Genomic DNA, 10,968 nt, shown 5'->3' with positions numbered 1-10,968 from the left:
GACTAGCAATCAAGTTTTCAAACATGAGCCGATATAATTCCGACAGTCAACTGAAATCACGAAGGACTTCAAACTAACTTGCAACAAACCAAGATCGTAATAGTTTAACATAACACAGCGAATGTTACATAGTCATTCATTGCCGTCGAAGCGGCACCACATCGGAGTTACTTAGTTATTACAACACAAGTTTGCAGTAGCGGAAGCAAAATAGTTTACAACACATTCCAAAGTTCTTGTTATTGCCAGAGTCTCATGCCATCCATCCAAAAGCAACAGGTACGAAGTTGTTAGAGAACTGTGCCCAACGGTTTAGTCCTCATCCCCAGCGGGATGGAGACAGGTCTTGCAGAAGCCATCATAAAATATATCATCTGCAACAGGTGGGAATAAACTCTGATTACGAGGATGTACTCAGCTAGACTTACCCGTCTAGTAAAACATAAAAGACAACAATGATAATGCAAGTCTAAATATAAAATGTAGCTGGTTTGACTCATCTTTGCCAAAAAGCTTAAGTGATTACCATACCATTTGTAAAGGCATCCATTTAATCTTTATTAGCCTATCACTAGATTAACACCTGTACTAAACCAATTCACTTGATTATTACAAACAATAATAACCATATCAAGTACATCATATGTTCTTCCTTGCTATCATCATTATCACGAACCATTGTTCTTTAGTGAATGCTACGTTTGCCGCTGCTCTGTCAAGTTCTCACTATCCAGGAGAGACGACGATTCGAATCGATTCCTATCTAGCTGGAGGGTTATTCCAAGCACTCACCCAAGCATCCCCCATCGGAGAGCCAGCCGGTCACCTTTGGTATGACTCAGGAATCGCGGCTCCGATCAGCGCCGCACTGCCAGGGCTACAGCTCTGCCAGCGAGGTCAGGACTTTTAACTCACCTACCTTTGGTCTTACGCCAATGGTCCCCCGCACACCGCACTTCCTCCTGTAGTGCGCACTTTATACTTGCCGGTCTTCCGGCCTGAGTCAAACTACTAAGCTTCGCGGTCGGAACAAGTTATCCGGCCAACTAAGTGTCAGGCTTGCGTTCAACATGACAAGAGGACGTACAACAATCGGTCCTTAGCTGCACAGACGGAGTTACTACACCTTGCAAAACTCCGCCCGGCTTAAGTCATTTTAATCAGGTTCTTTCCACGATAGCACTTATAGCCAATCGTGATCCGACACAACCCTATTTCGCGCAGGTGACAGGATATCACCCGACTTCTACCGATTAAAGCATGGCTAAGCTGCTACTCGATCCTAACTCTATAACTAGGTAGGGGTGAGATATCTGGACAAGGAATGAGTAGAATGCAGCAAGGGTTTCATCACAACTCCTATACGTAATGCATCAATAGATATAACATAATCAAGTAAGCTTTCGAAATTAAAATGGGAGACTTAAGATGCTCCGGGGCTTGCCTTTCATGAATGATGCAGGCTCGTGATTCGGGCACTCATTCTCCTCTTCGGGCTCCTCGTGTCCGGCTTGCTGGACCTCCACCTCTGGGTTGATCTCTTCCCCCTCGGGGTTCACCTGGAGCTCGAACGCAGCAGTCGCTTCCAGTGCACCTATTGCATGCGCGATGAATAAGAATGTGTGCATACTAAAGGATGAATGCTTGATAACATAATTAGAACTTCACTGGACACTCATTTACGGAGTAACTTTCACAACAAGTTCACATAAGATGACTAATTAGTTTAGCAAAACTTACCAAGTCAACTATAAACAGCAAGCATCACATACAGAAAAGCTCAGTAAACAGATCATAACTATTGCTATATAAATCCAACAAACATAACTGAGGACATTCTGTAAAGCTTATGAAATTGTCTACATTTCATCTTTAAACATCACAGCAAGATTCATAAGTTAAACAAGTCAATTAAACAAAGTTCTAGGTTCTGTCCAGAAAAACAGAAAGAACCTATTTCTGGAACCTAACTTAGAAGATCCATAACTCTTAGACTATTGGACCAAATGATCCCAAACTTAAACCACAGCTAGTTCATAAAGTTTACAACAACTTTGATATAGACAAGTCTTCCATAAGACCAAGTTATCATCAAGCAAAAGTTAGATTACTCTCTTGCTGTCCAGAACAGCTTTCAACCCCTTTATTTAATTATTTGATGACATAGCCAACACATATATAGTGCCAACCAAATGGCTTAATAGCACAAACATATCATATGGTTACCAAAACATCATATGTTAACCCCAAAACATTTAACAACAAGGCATTCATTAATTTAATTCTATAAAGGGACATGATTACATGATACTAGCAAAAGTACTCAGAAAAATCTACAAAAATTACAGAAGCACAAGCATAGCATCTAGACATTACAATAAAATTTTCAGAACAAATGCACAGGCCAAATTCAAGATAAGCATTTAACATGTGACAAGGTGCTGATTTCATAAATTAAGAAACACAGCTTAGATAGTGTCAAACAACATATTTCAGATTATTTATATGTTACTATTACCATAAACAAGCTTGACACCAGAATAGAGTACCAGCATAAGCACCAAACTTTTATTATGATTTAGATAAGAAAACAAGCCATATCACAAACATAAATTACATATCACAGATACAATATTCGAAAAATCATGAAATATTTATCGTAGCATTCTTATACCACTCAGAGATTACCATAACAATATCATAGCAAAATGAGGAGCATATTAACAGATATGAATTTATACTTGAATAATCAAGATTAAATCATAACAATTATTTTTCTCAGAAAACATAGTACATTTTATATTTTTAATAAACACTAGCCATCTCAAGGAACATCACAAAATTTGTTTCGCAATTTATGGATCAAAGAAACTGAAGATATGATTTTTACAAGAATGCCAAAAATCTGGATTTGAATAAAAGAAAAGGAGGGAAACGATGTGTCACTGACAGCGGGTCCCGCGTGTCAGGGTCGTCTTCCTCATGACCGAGACGACTTTCACCGGCGATTTCTCCGCGACGGCGCGGTCTCCGGCCAAACCACAGGCACCAACGTGATCCTGAGACCCTTGCGAACCGATTGACCCCCTTTTCCCCACGGCGGAGCCACCGGAAAGGGCTTGCCGCCGACCATGACGGCTCGGCGGAGGTGCTCGGCGTTACGCCGGAGCTCTCAGGCCGGTAGAGCGCGACCTAGGGTTTCCTACAGCACCAGTGAACTACGGCGAAGCTCCCTATGTAGGTGACTAGCCTTAAAACGGTGTGGAATGAGCTGGCCACGAGAGAGCCGAACTCTGGCGGAAATACGGCGGCGCTGCGCATCGTGTCCGGCGATGGTGAGTGCGGTAGAGCGTCCACTAAGTGGCGCAAATGTTCGCTAAGGACCTAAGTTACCTCTAGGACCTAACCAGAGGAGACGAGACGCTCAGAGGAGCTCAGCATTGAGTTCGCCGGAGAAGAATTTCATGGCGACCCTATTTGGGGGAAGTCAGAAATGTCGGCTCACCGGAGGGTTTCACGGCGAGTTTGCGGGTGGAGGATGGAGAGTGGGTTACGGCGGAGCTGTGGGCGAGTTTTGGTGGGCAGCAACGCAGCGAGGATCGCGTTTGAGCTCGCCGGAGTGAGCTCGCTGCGGCCGCTTTTCTGGCGAGAGCGTGAGAGGGAGGAGAGAATGGACGTGTCCACTGCGTCCGGGGTGTCACCGTGGAGGTTACGCGGGCGCTGGGAGCTGACGAGCGGGTCCAGGAACGACGTACTGGCGCCAAATGTCGCCGTTGTTCTGTCGCCGGTCGGCCACGTCGACGAGCTCGGTTCCGATTCAGACATAGCGATGGTTGTCTGACGGAGCGACTTCGACAACGATTATCTTGCAAACCAAAACGAATTAGGAGATGGTGTAGTTGACAAAGTTGGAGTACTAGCTGAGTTCTACAATATTGTCAACTGGAGCAAGAGCCAGATCGGCCTGGATTGAGAGATGTGAGGCTTTCAAAATCGATCGAGCAAACTGTTGCGATCCCAGACTTTGAAATTTTTTCTAAGTGTTGGAAACAGCCCCAAATCTGCCTTGTTGGTTACTTTTCAGCTAGATGTGTTCATTTTCATGAGATGGCCATAGAACAACTTTTGTTCCTTATAAAATTTTCTACAACTTTGCTGTAGGAAGTTTTGACATGCAATCATTTTATAAAACACTTTTTAAAAGTCTAAGCACAAGAGGTTTCTAGGGCCTATACAAGGAAGTATGACTTAAGTGATTATTTTGGAGAAGTGATCAACATGAACATTGTTCCTAAGGTTGAGTTAGGCATAGATAAAGTATTTACTAATGCATAACACACAAGCATGAGCATGGTACAAGGAAACACAAGCATAGGAAGTATATTTAAGCAAGTTAAATCACACTTTGGCACAAAATGACATGACTCAAGGTAGATGATGATCATGATATGCTTATGGACATGATGATGCTCATGTTATGCATGTGAATGATGCAACCATAACACTGGGGTGTTACAATAGTGGAACAACATTTTCTATTTTTACATTTTAATTTTTAATTATAAACCATTTATCAAGCCCTAAGTAAGTCAAATCAATAACTCATTTATACTGCAATACAAAATCATGAAACTATTACTAGACATCAATCATCACATGAGTACCATGCCACAAAAGTTTCACTTCAATTGGATCTACACAGCAGCAGTTATAAAAAAGACAAACTCAACTAGCATTAAAAACCTAGCTGCATAAATCTATTTCTACAGCTAAAACTTCAAACAAAAACATGCCATATTATAGATCTAATGCATAGATAATTTCACAAGAGTTGCAAAAAGTCTGCATTTACTATTTTACGACTTTTCTATCGTTTACTATGCATTTCCAAATTTTATCCAAGAAATCTGAAAAAACAAAAGAAAAAGGAAAACAGATCTTGCATTGGGAACCCTGGATTTTCTACGAATCAAGCCGCAGCCATATGAGTCTTGGTCTCGCATCTGGAACTCTGAGGTTTACTCTATTCTATACCGAGATCATTTCTCTTCTTCCTTCTTACGGAGGATTCTGCTGGAGAGCGGCCTGTGGCAGCAGGGAGCCAGTCGGCGGCCTGGCCTCGGCCAGCCGTGGTCACGCCCGGCCCTGGCCTTGGCCGGCTGCAGCCAGCAGCAGCAGGAGCTCAAGCTCTGCTCGTTGGCCATGGCAGCCATGGCGACCATCTTCCTAAGCGCACTGGGAGAGCGAGGAGATGAGACAGAGGGAGAAGTGGGAAATGAGGGAGACATGGGGGAGCTCGGGTACTACTCATCCACACCTGAGGATGCAGGGGCATATGGCAGTGGAGCTCAGCAATGGTGGGGGTGCCCAGCTTGCATGGAGGACGCGTCGCCATTTTGTCGAGCACGTGGCGTGCAGCGGAGTGGCCGGCGTGGGATGCGTTTTGGGCCATTCCCGGGCCGAATTGGACCTTGGGCCAAATATGAAGTTTGCTTATCTCGCCGTACTTTACAACTTTCATTAAGAGTGCTCAGCCATTACACTACACCACAACCCTTAATCTGCAACTAACTGCAGTTGCTAAAAGTTGTTATTAGGATAGAATGGTGAGTCGCTAAAGGTTAGTGAAGGACGGTCAGTTGCTTAAACCGAATAGGGCGATGGACGATCCGTCGCTATAATCTTTTTCTTTTTCGTTGGATAGTCCGTTGCTATACATCAGGAACAACATCAGATGGTCCGTGGCTATAGAAATTTTCCATTCGCGCGTGGTACTTGGGCCCTTCCCGCTGTAATATTCTTAGTTATTACTTCCTTTGTTAAAACAGAATTAGTTAGTCACTAGATTGATTAATATTCTTAATATTTTCCTTCCGTTGTCTACTCATGGATTGATCCATTTGTCTATTATTGCACGTCAGTAGACCCTAAGACTGACCCCAGAAGAAAAATATGTTGCCCTCCTAGTAGTAGTAGTACTACTACTAATACACTGAGACCCTATGTAGCAGGCAGCCGTAGGTCAATGGACCAGCACCGTAACTCTCTCTTCCTCCCTCTGCTTCATTCCTTACCCCTATCTGTTCTTCACGTTGCACATGGCAGCAGCCCCCGCTGCTCAAATCCACCTCCCCGGATGGCAAATCTCACCTCTAATTATCTCCATACTATTCTCTCCAATACAATGGTGCTACCCCTGCCATTTCCCCTCCATTCTGACCTTTTAATACCCTCTAATTTCAGATCCCAGTTCTGCTCTCTTTCCCCCTTTCACTGCGTTCAAACTAGATGCCGTAAATCGGCAACCATGGTTTGATTTCCTCCTCTATTACTCACTCAGAATCGAATCTAAGGACACTAGCAGCTTTCTAGCTATCTTTCTCATTTCATTTCTTTCTCTGTGTTGTGTGCAGGTCGGGCGGCGGCGTGCACCACCGAGGTGCTGAACTCGACAACCATGGCGCCCAGGTAGGGTCAAGAAGCCTATGTGTGCTGCTGTGTGTGGGGATTTGGGCTCTACCAACAACTCCTCTGATCTAACCGTGAGTACTCTTATTTTTGTTTCTTCATGCTTAGTTCATCTAGTCTGTAACTCTGTAAAAAGCTATGAGTGCTCTAGATGTGCAGGTTCTTGAGTACTATACCTATTACTGTAGTTTCCGTGACTTAAATCTCTTTTTCTTCGAATGTTGATAATAGGAAAGTTTTAGAGGAGCTTCAGATCTATTAGCTCGTGAAGTTTCATGATTTTATCCCGAATGATTTGGGAGATATGAGTTTTCTAAATTAGTTGTCATGTTCTGACGAAATTTTTGATAGAACTAGATATAGGTGTATTTTGGGAACCTTAGAGGCATTGTGGGACTTCACAAAGAATAAGAGACTTGCAGTACTTTCCTATAGCTTTCCAGATTGGTAGGAATCATGATGTTTGGATAAGCGAAACTCTAGATATATATTTTTTCAAAGCTCAAGGTATTGTTTCCTCAACATAATTTTCAGTTAATATTGGGTCTTGCTCAGGTCCATTTAATTGGTTCTTTCTGCAAAGGTTAGTAATACCAAAGTTGTAGGATATGGAATTCTCTGATCTTTGGTTAAATTTCATATTTTTGGACTTGAGGATTTGGGTATATGAAAATGTGAACCTTTTTGTCCCAATTCTTGAGCAGATTATGAGGTTTGTCTTCAACTATGGATTAGGATACCTTAAAGGCATGATAAAAATATGTCTTCTTTATGAAAGTTGTAGATATTAGTCTGTAGGTTCTAAAAATAATTTTGGTTGCCATAATATCCTTTATGCATTAAAAGATATAAAAAGGTGAAGACATTGTTATAGTAATTCTTCTCAAGATTTAGTCAGGACTATGTACTACTACTATTATTCTTGCCTTGTCTACTGGAGAATCCCAGCCGGATAAGCTTGTTTAGATACATATGTCCCAATTGAGGTTCTTTAATCACAATTGAAGCATATGAACTGTCCAGTACTAAGTCTGCATATATTATAGTTGTGGCATTTGGCTGTGCTTTTAGTAAGAACTTCACTTAAACAGTGTTAAAGAAAGTCAACCTAGATCGTTTTAGGAGAACTTTACTTTAGTTTTATATATACTAACAAAAGTCTTTTGATTGCTTCTCGATCTGCCATAGTGTATCTCAAAGATAGGGTGTGTTTGACTTTCATGCAGTGTACATTGTATGCATATTAAGGGCCAATTGTGTTGCTGCAGGCCAGTTAATCCTGTTGCAATCGTTATTGGCTAATTGAAAAGGTAGGATTTGTGAATATATATTGCTCCTAGAATCTGTCAGTTCGGTGCTGTTCCAAAATTAATAGTTCCTTTATTGACTTACATATGTTACAAGTTATCTGATACCATTATCTCAGTTCATCAGAGTAAACCTTTAACTCAGCTCTCCAAATTCTTCTCAGATGCATTTTAGGCTATCCACAAACGCTTTTTAAGTTAGCAATCGCTCTGGTGGTATAGTAGTATAGTTTTGAACATAGTAGACCTACCTCTAACACGTTTTCGCATAAAAGAATACCACTTTGTATTAGTAGTTTTAGTAGTAACCAACTTCATTGGAAAACATGGCAATAGTAGTGTACTAGTGTTAGTAGTATTCAATGTTTACATGTCTTCTATAATAGATCCATGTGTGTGCTCTGTCAGTGCTCAGGTTTTTGTTCACCTTCAATCTCTCATAAGATAGGATTATTTTGTTCACTACTATATGTGCTCATGTGTTTTCTGTAATTACTGAGACCCATCAACTGAATTGGTCTTCGTACTTGTAATCGGTTTACAAGTTACAACTGACCTCCAACATTATGTTTCATGATGTTCCATGCATGCCTGCCTGCAAGATCTACAGTTTCTAACTATGATACTTGTAACAGCTAAAGGTCTGCAATCAGCAAACAAGATCTCAGGGGGTTGCTAGTTCTTCTCAAAGATTTTCTCAAGGTGCTGCAGAATCATCTTAGAGACGCTAGGCAGTGCTAGATTGTTGGCAAGAAGGGTGCTGGGAGTAAACTTGAATGCTTTTGGACTAGATGCTATCTTATGGTGTACTAGATACTATCTTTGAATACTTTTGGACTACAATCTGGAAGTTTTAGTTTGTGGACTCGATGGTCATAATGTTGGATCACTTTTGGATTACTTAGCTAGATTATGTATTCAGCTACTATATGCATGTTTGTATGTTGGTTTGATGGCAAGAAGCTTAATAAGCTAGTCACATGATTATATATGTACTCATTTGATATGGATGACTGAGTGTATGATTAATGTGTCTATTTGTGTATGTCATTTAGTATAATATTGGTTGTGAATGTGGTCTAGTTTTAAATATATGTGGATTATTTTTTTCACTTATTTAATTGATCTCGATGGACTGTCAGTTGCTAAAAGTTATTATTGCGATGAACTGTCCGTTGCAAAAACTACTAATAGACTGTCCGTTGCTAAATGATGGGGCGATGGATGGTCCGTTGCTAAAGATGAAGTCCGTTGCTATATACATACAACGACGGCTTCAACAGCAACTGCTGAGGTCCGTCGCTATAACTTTTAGCCACGGACCCTCTATCGCTATACACCCCTTACAACAACTTTAAAGTCAGTCGCTGATTAAGGGTTGTGGTGTAGTGTTAGAGCAACAGATTAAGAGATAATTAGATGCCAAGTCACGAGTGTCAACGTATTGATGGTGATTGACGGAATCACCCATCATGCGTGTAACACCCCAGTGTTATGGTTGCATAAATCACATGCATAACATGAGCATCAACATCTATTCAAGCATATCATGATCATCATCTACCTTGAGCCATGTCATTTTATGCTTAAGTGTGCCTTAACTTGTTTTATCATGCTTCCTATGCTTATGTTTGTGTGAACCATGTTCATGCTTGTGTGTTAAGCCTTGGTAATTAGCTTATCTATGTTTAACTCAATCTTAGGAACAATGTTCATGTTGACCACTTCTCCAAAATAATCACTTAAGTCATACTTACACAAATAGGCCCTAGAAACCTCTTTTGTTTAGGTCTTTCAAAAGTGTTTCATAAAATGTTTTCATGTCAAAACTTTCTACATCAAAGTTGTAGAAAAGTTTATAAGGAACAAAAGTTGTTTTATGGCCATCTCATGAAAATGAACACATCTAGCTCAAAAGTGACCCACAAGGCAAATTTGGGGCTGTTTCCAACACTTAGAAAATTTTTCCATGTCTGGGGACGCAACAGTTTGCTCGATCGATTTTGGAAATCTCATATCTCTCAATCTCGGCTGTTCTAGCTTTTGCTCTAGTTGACAATGTTGTAGAACTCAGCTAGTACTCCAACTTTGTCAACTACACCATCTCCTAATTCGTTTAGGTTTGGGAGTTAATCACCGTCGAAGTCGCTCTGTCAGACAATCATCACCTTAACTGAATCGAGGCCGAGCTCGTCGACGTGGCCGACCGGCGGCAGAGCTCTGTCGACATTTGGCGTCCATACGTTGCTCCTGGCCCCGCTCGTCAGCTCCCAGCGCGCGCATGACCTCCACGGCGACACCCCGGGCGAAGTGGACGCGTCCATTTCCTTCTGCCTCGCCATCTCTCGCCAGAAACACGGCCGCAGCGAGCTCACCGTCGCAAGCTCACTCCGGCGAGCTCGTACGCGCTCCTCGCTGCGCTGCTGTCCACCAAACCTCACTCACACCTCCGCCATGAACCGCTCTCCTCCTTCCATCCGCTAATTCACCGTGAAACCCTCCGGTGAGCCGACATTTCCAACTTCCCCCAAATCGGGTCGCTGTGACCTTCTTCTGCGGCGAACTCAATGCCGAGCTCCTCGGAGCCTCTCGTCTTCTTTGGTTAGGTCCTAGAGGTAGCTTAGGTCCTTAGAAAACGTTTGCGCCACTTGGTGGACGCTCTACCGCGCTCACCGTCGCCAGACACAACGCGCAGCGCCGCCGTGTTTCCGCCGGAGTTGGGCTCTCTCGTGGCCAGCTCTTTCCACGCCGTTTCAAGAAAAGTCGCCTACCTAGGAAGCTTCGCTGTAGTCCGCTGGTGCTGTAGGAAACCCTAGGTCGCGCTCTACCGGCCTGAGAGCTCCGGCGTAACGCCGAGAACCTCCGCCGAGCCGCCATGATCGACGGCGAGCCCCTTCCGGTGGCTCCGCTGGGGAAAAGGGGGTCAACCGGTTCGCAAAGGACTCGGGATCACGTTGATGCCCTTGGTTTGGCCGGAGACCTCACCGTCGCGGAGAAATCACCAGTGAATGTCGTCTCGGTCGTGAGGAAGAAGAACTTGATTCGTGGGGCCCGCTGTCAGTGTCACCTCGTTTCCCTCCTTTTCTTTTATTCAAATCCAGGTTTTTGGCTTTCTTGCAAAAATCATATCTCCAGTTTCTGAGGTCCAAAAATTGTGAAATAAATTTTTGAGATTCTTTGAGATGGCTAGTTT

The 10,968-nt window shown here is 42.8% G+C and overlaps 1 long non-coding RNA gene across 1 annotated transcript; it reads left to right on the top strand.

Annotated features, from left to right (window-relative positions):
* LOC110434090 lies at positions 6,021-8,835 on the top strand. The gene is made up of 3 exons (XR_002451567.1): positions 6,021-6,310; positions 6,414-6,542; positions 8,411-8,835. It is a non-coding gene; the product is annotated as an uncharacterized LOC110434090 (long non-coding RNA).

The sequence above is a fragment of the Sorghum bicolor genome, chromosome 3 (assembly GCF_000003195.3).
Source record: "Sorghum bicolor cultivar BTx623 chromosome 3, Sorghum_bicolor_NCBIv3, whole genome shotgun sequence".
In the NCBI taxonomy this organism is placed as follows: domain Eukaryota; kingdom Viridiplantae; phylum Streptophyta; class Magnoliopsida; order Poales; family Poaceae; genus Sorghum; species Sorghum bicolor.
Note: the sequence above shows the minus strand (reverse complement) of the source record. Positions and strands in the feature narration are given on the sequence as shown.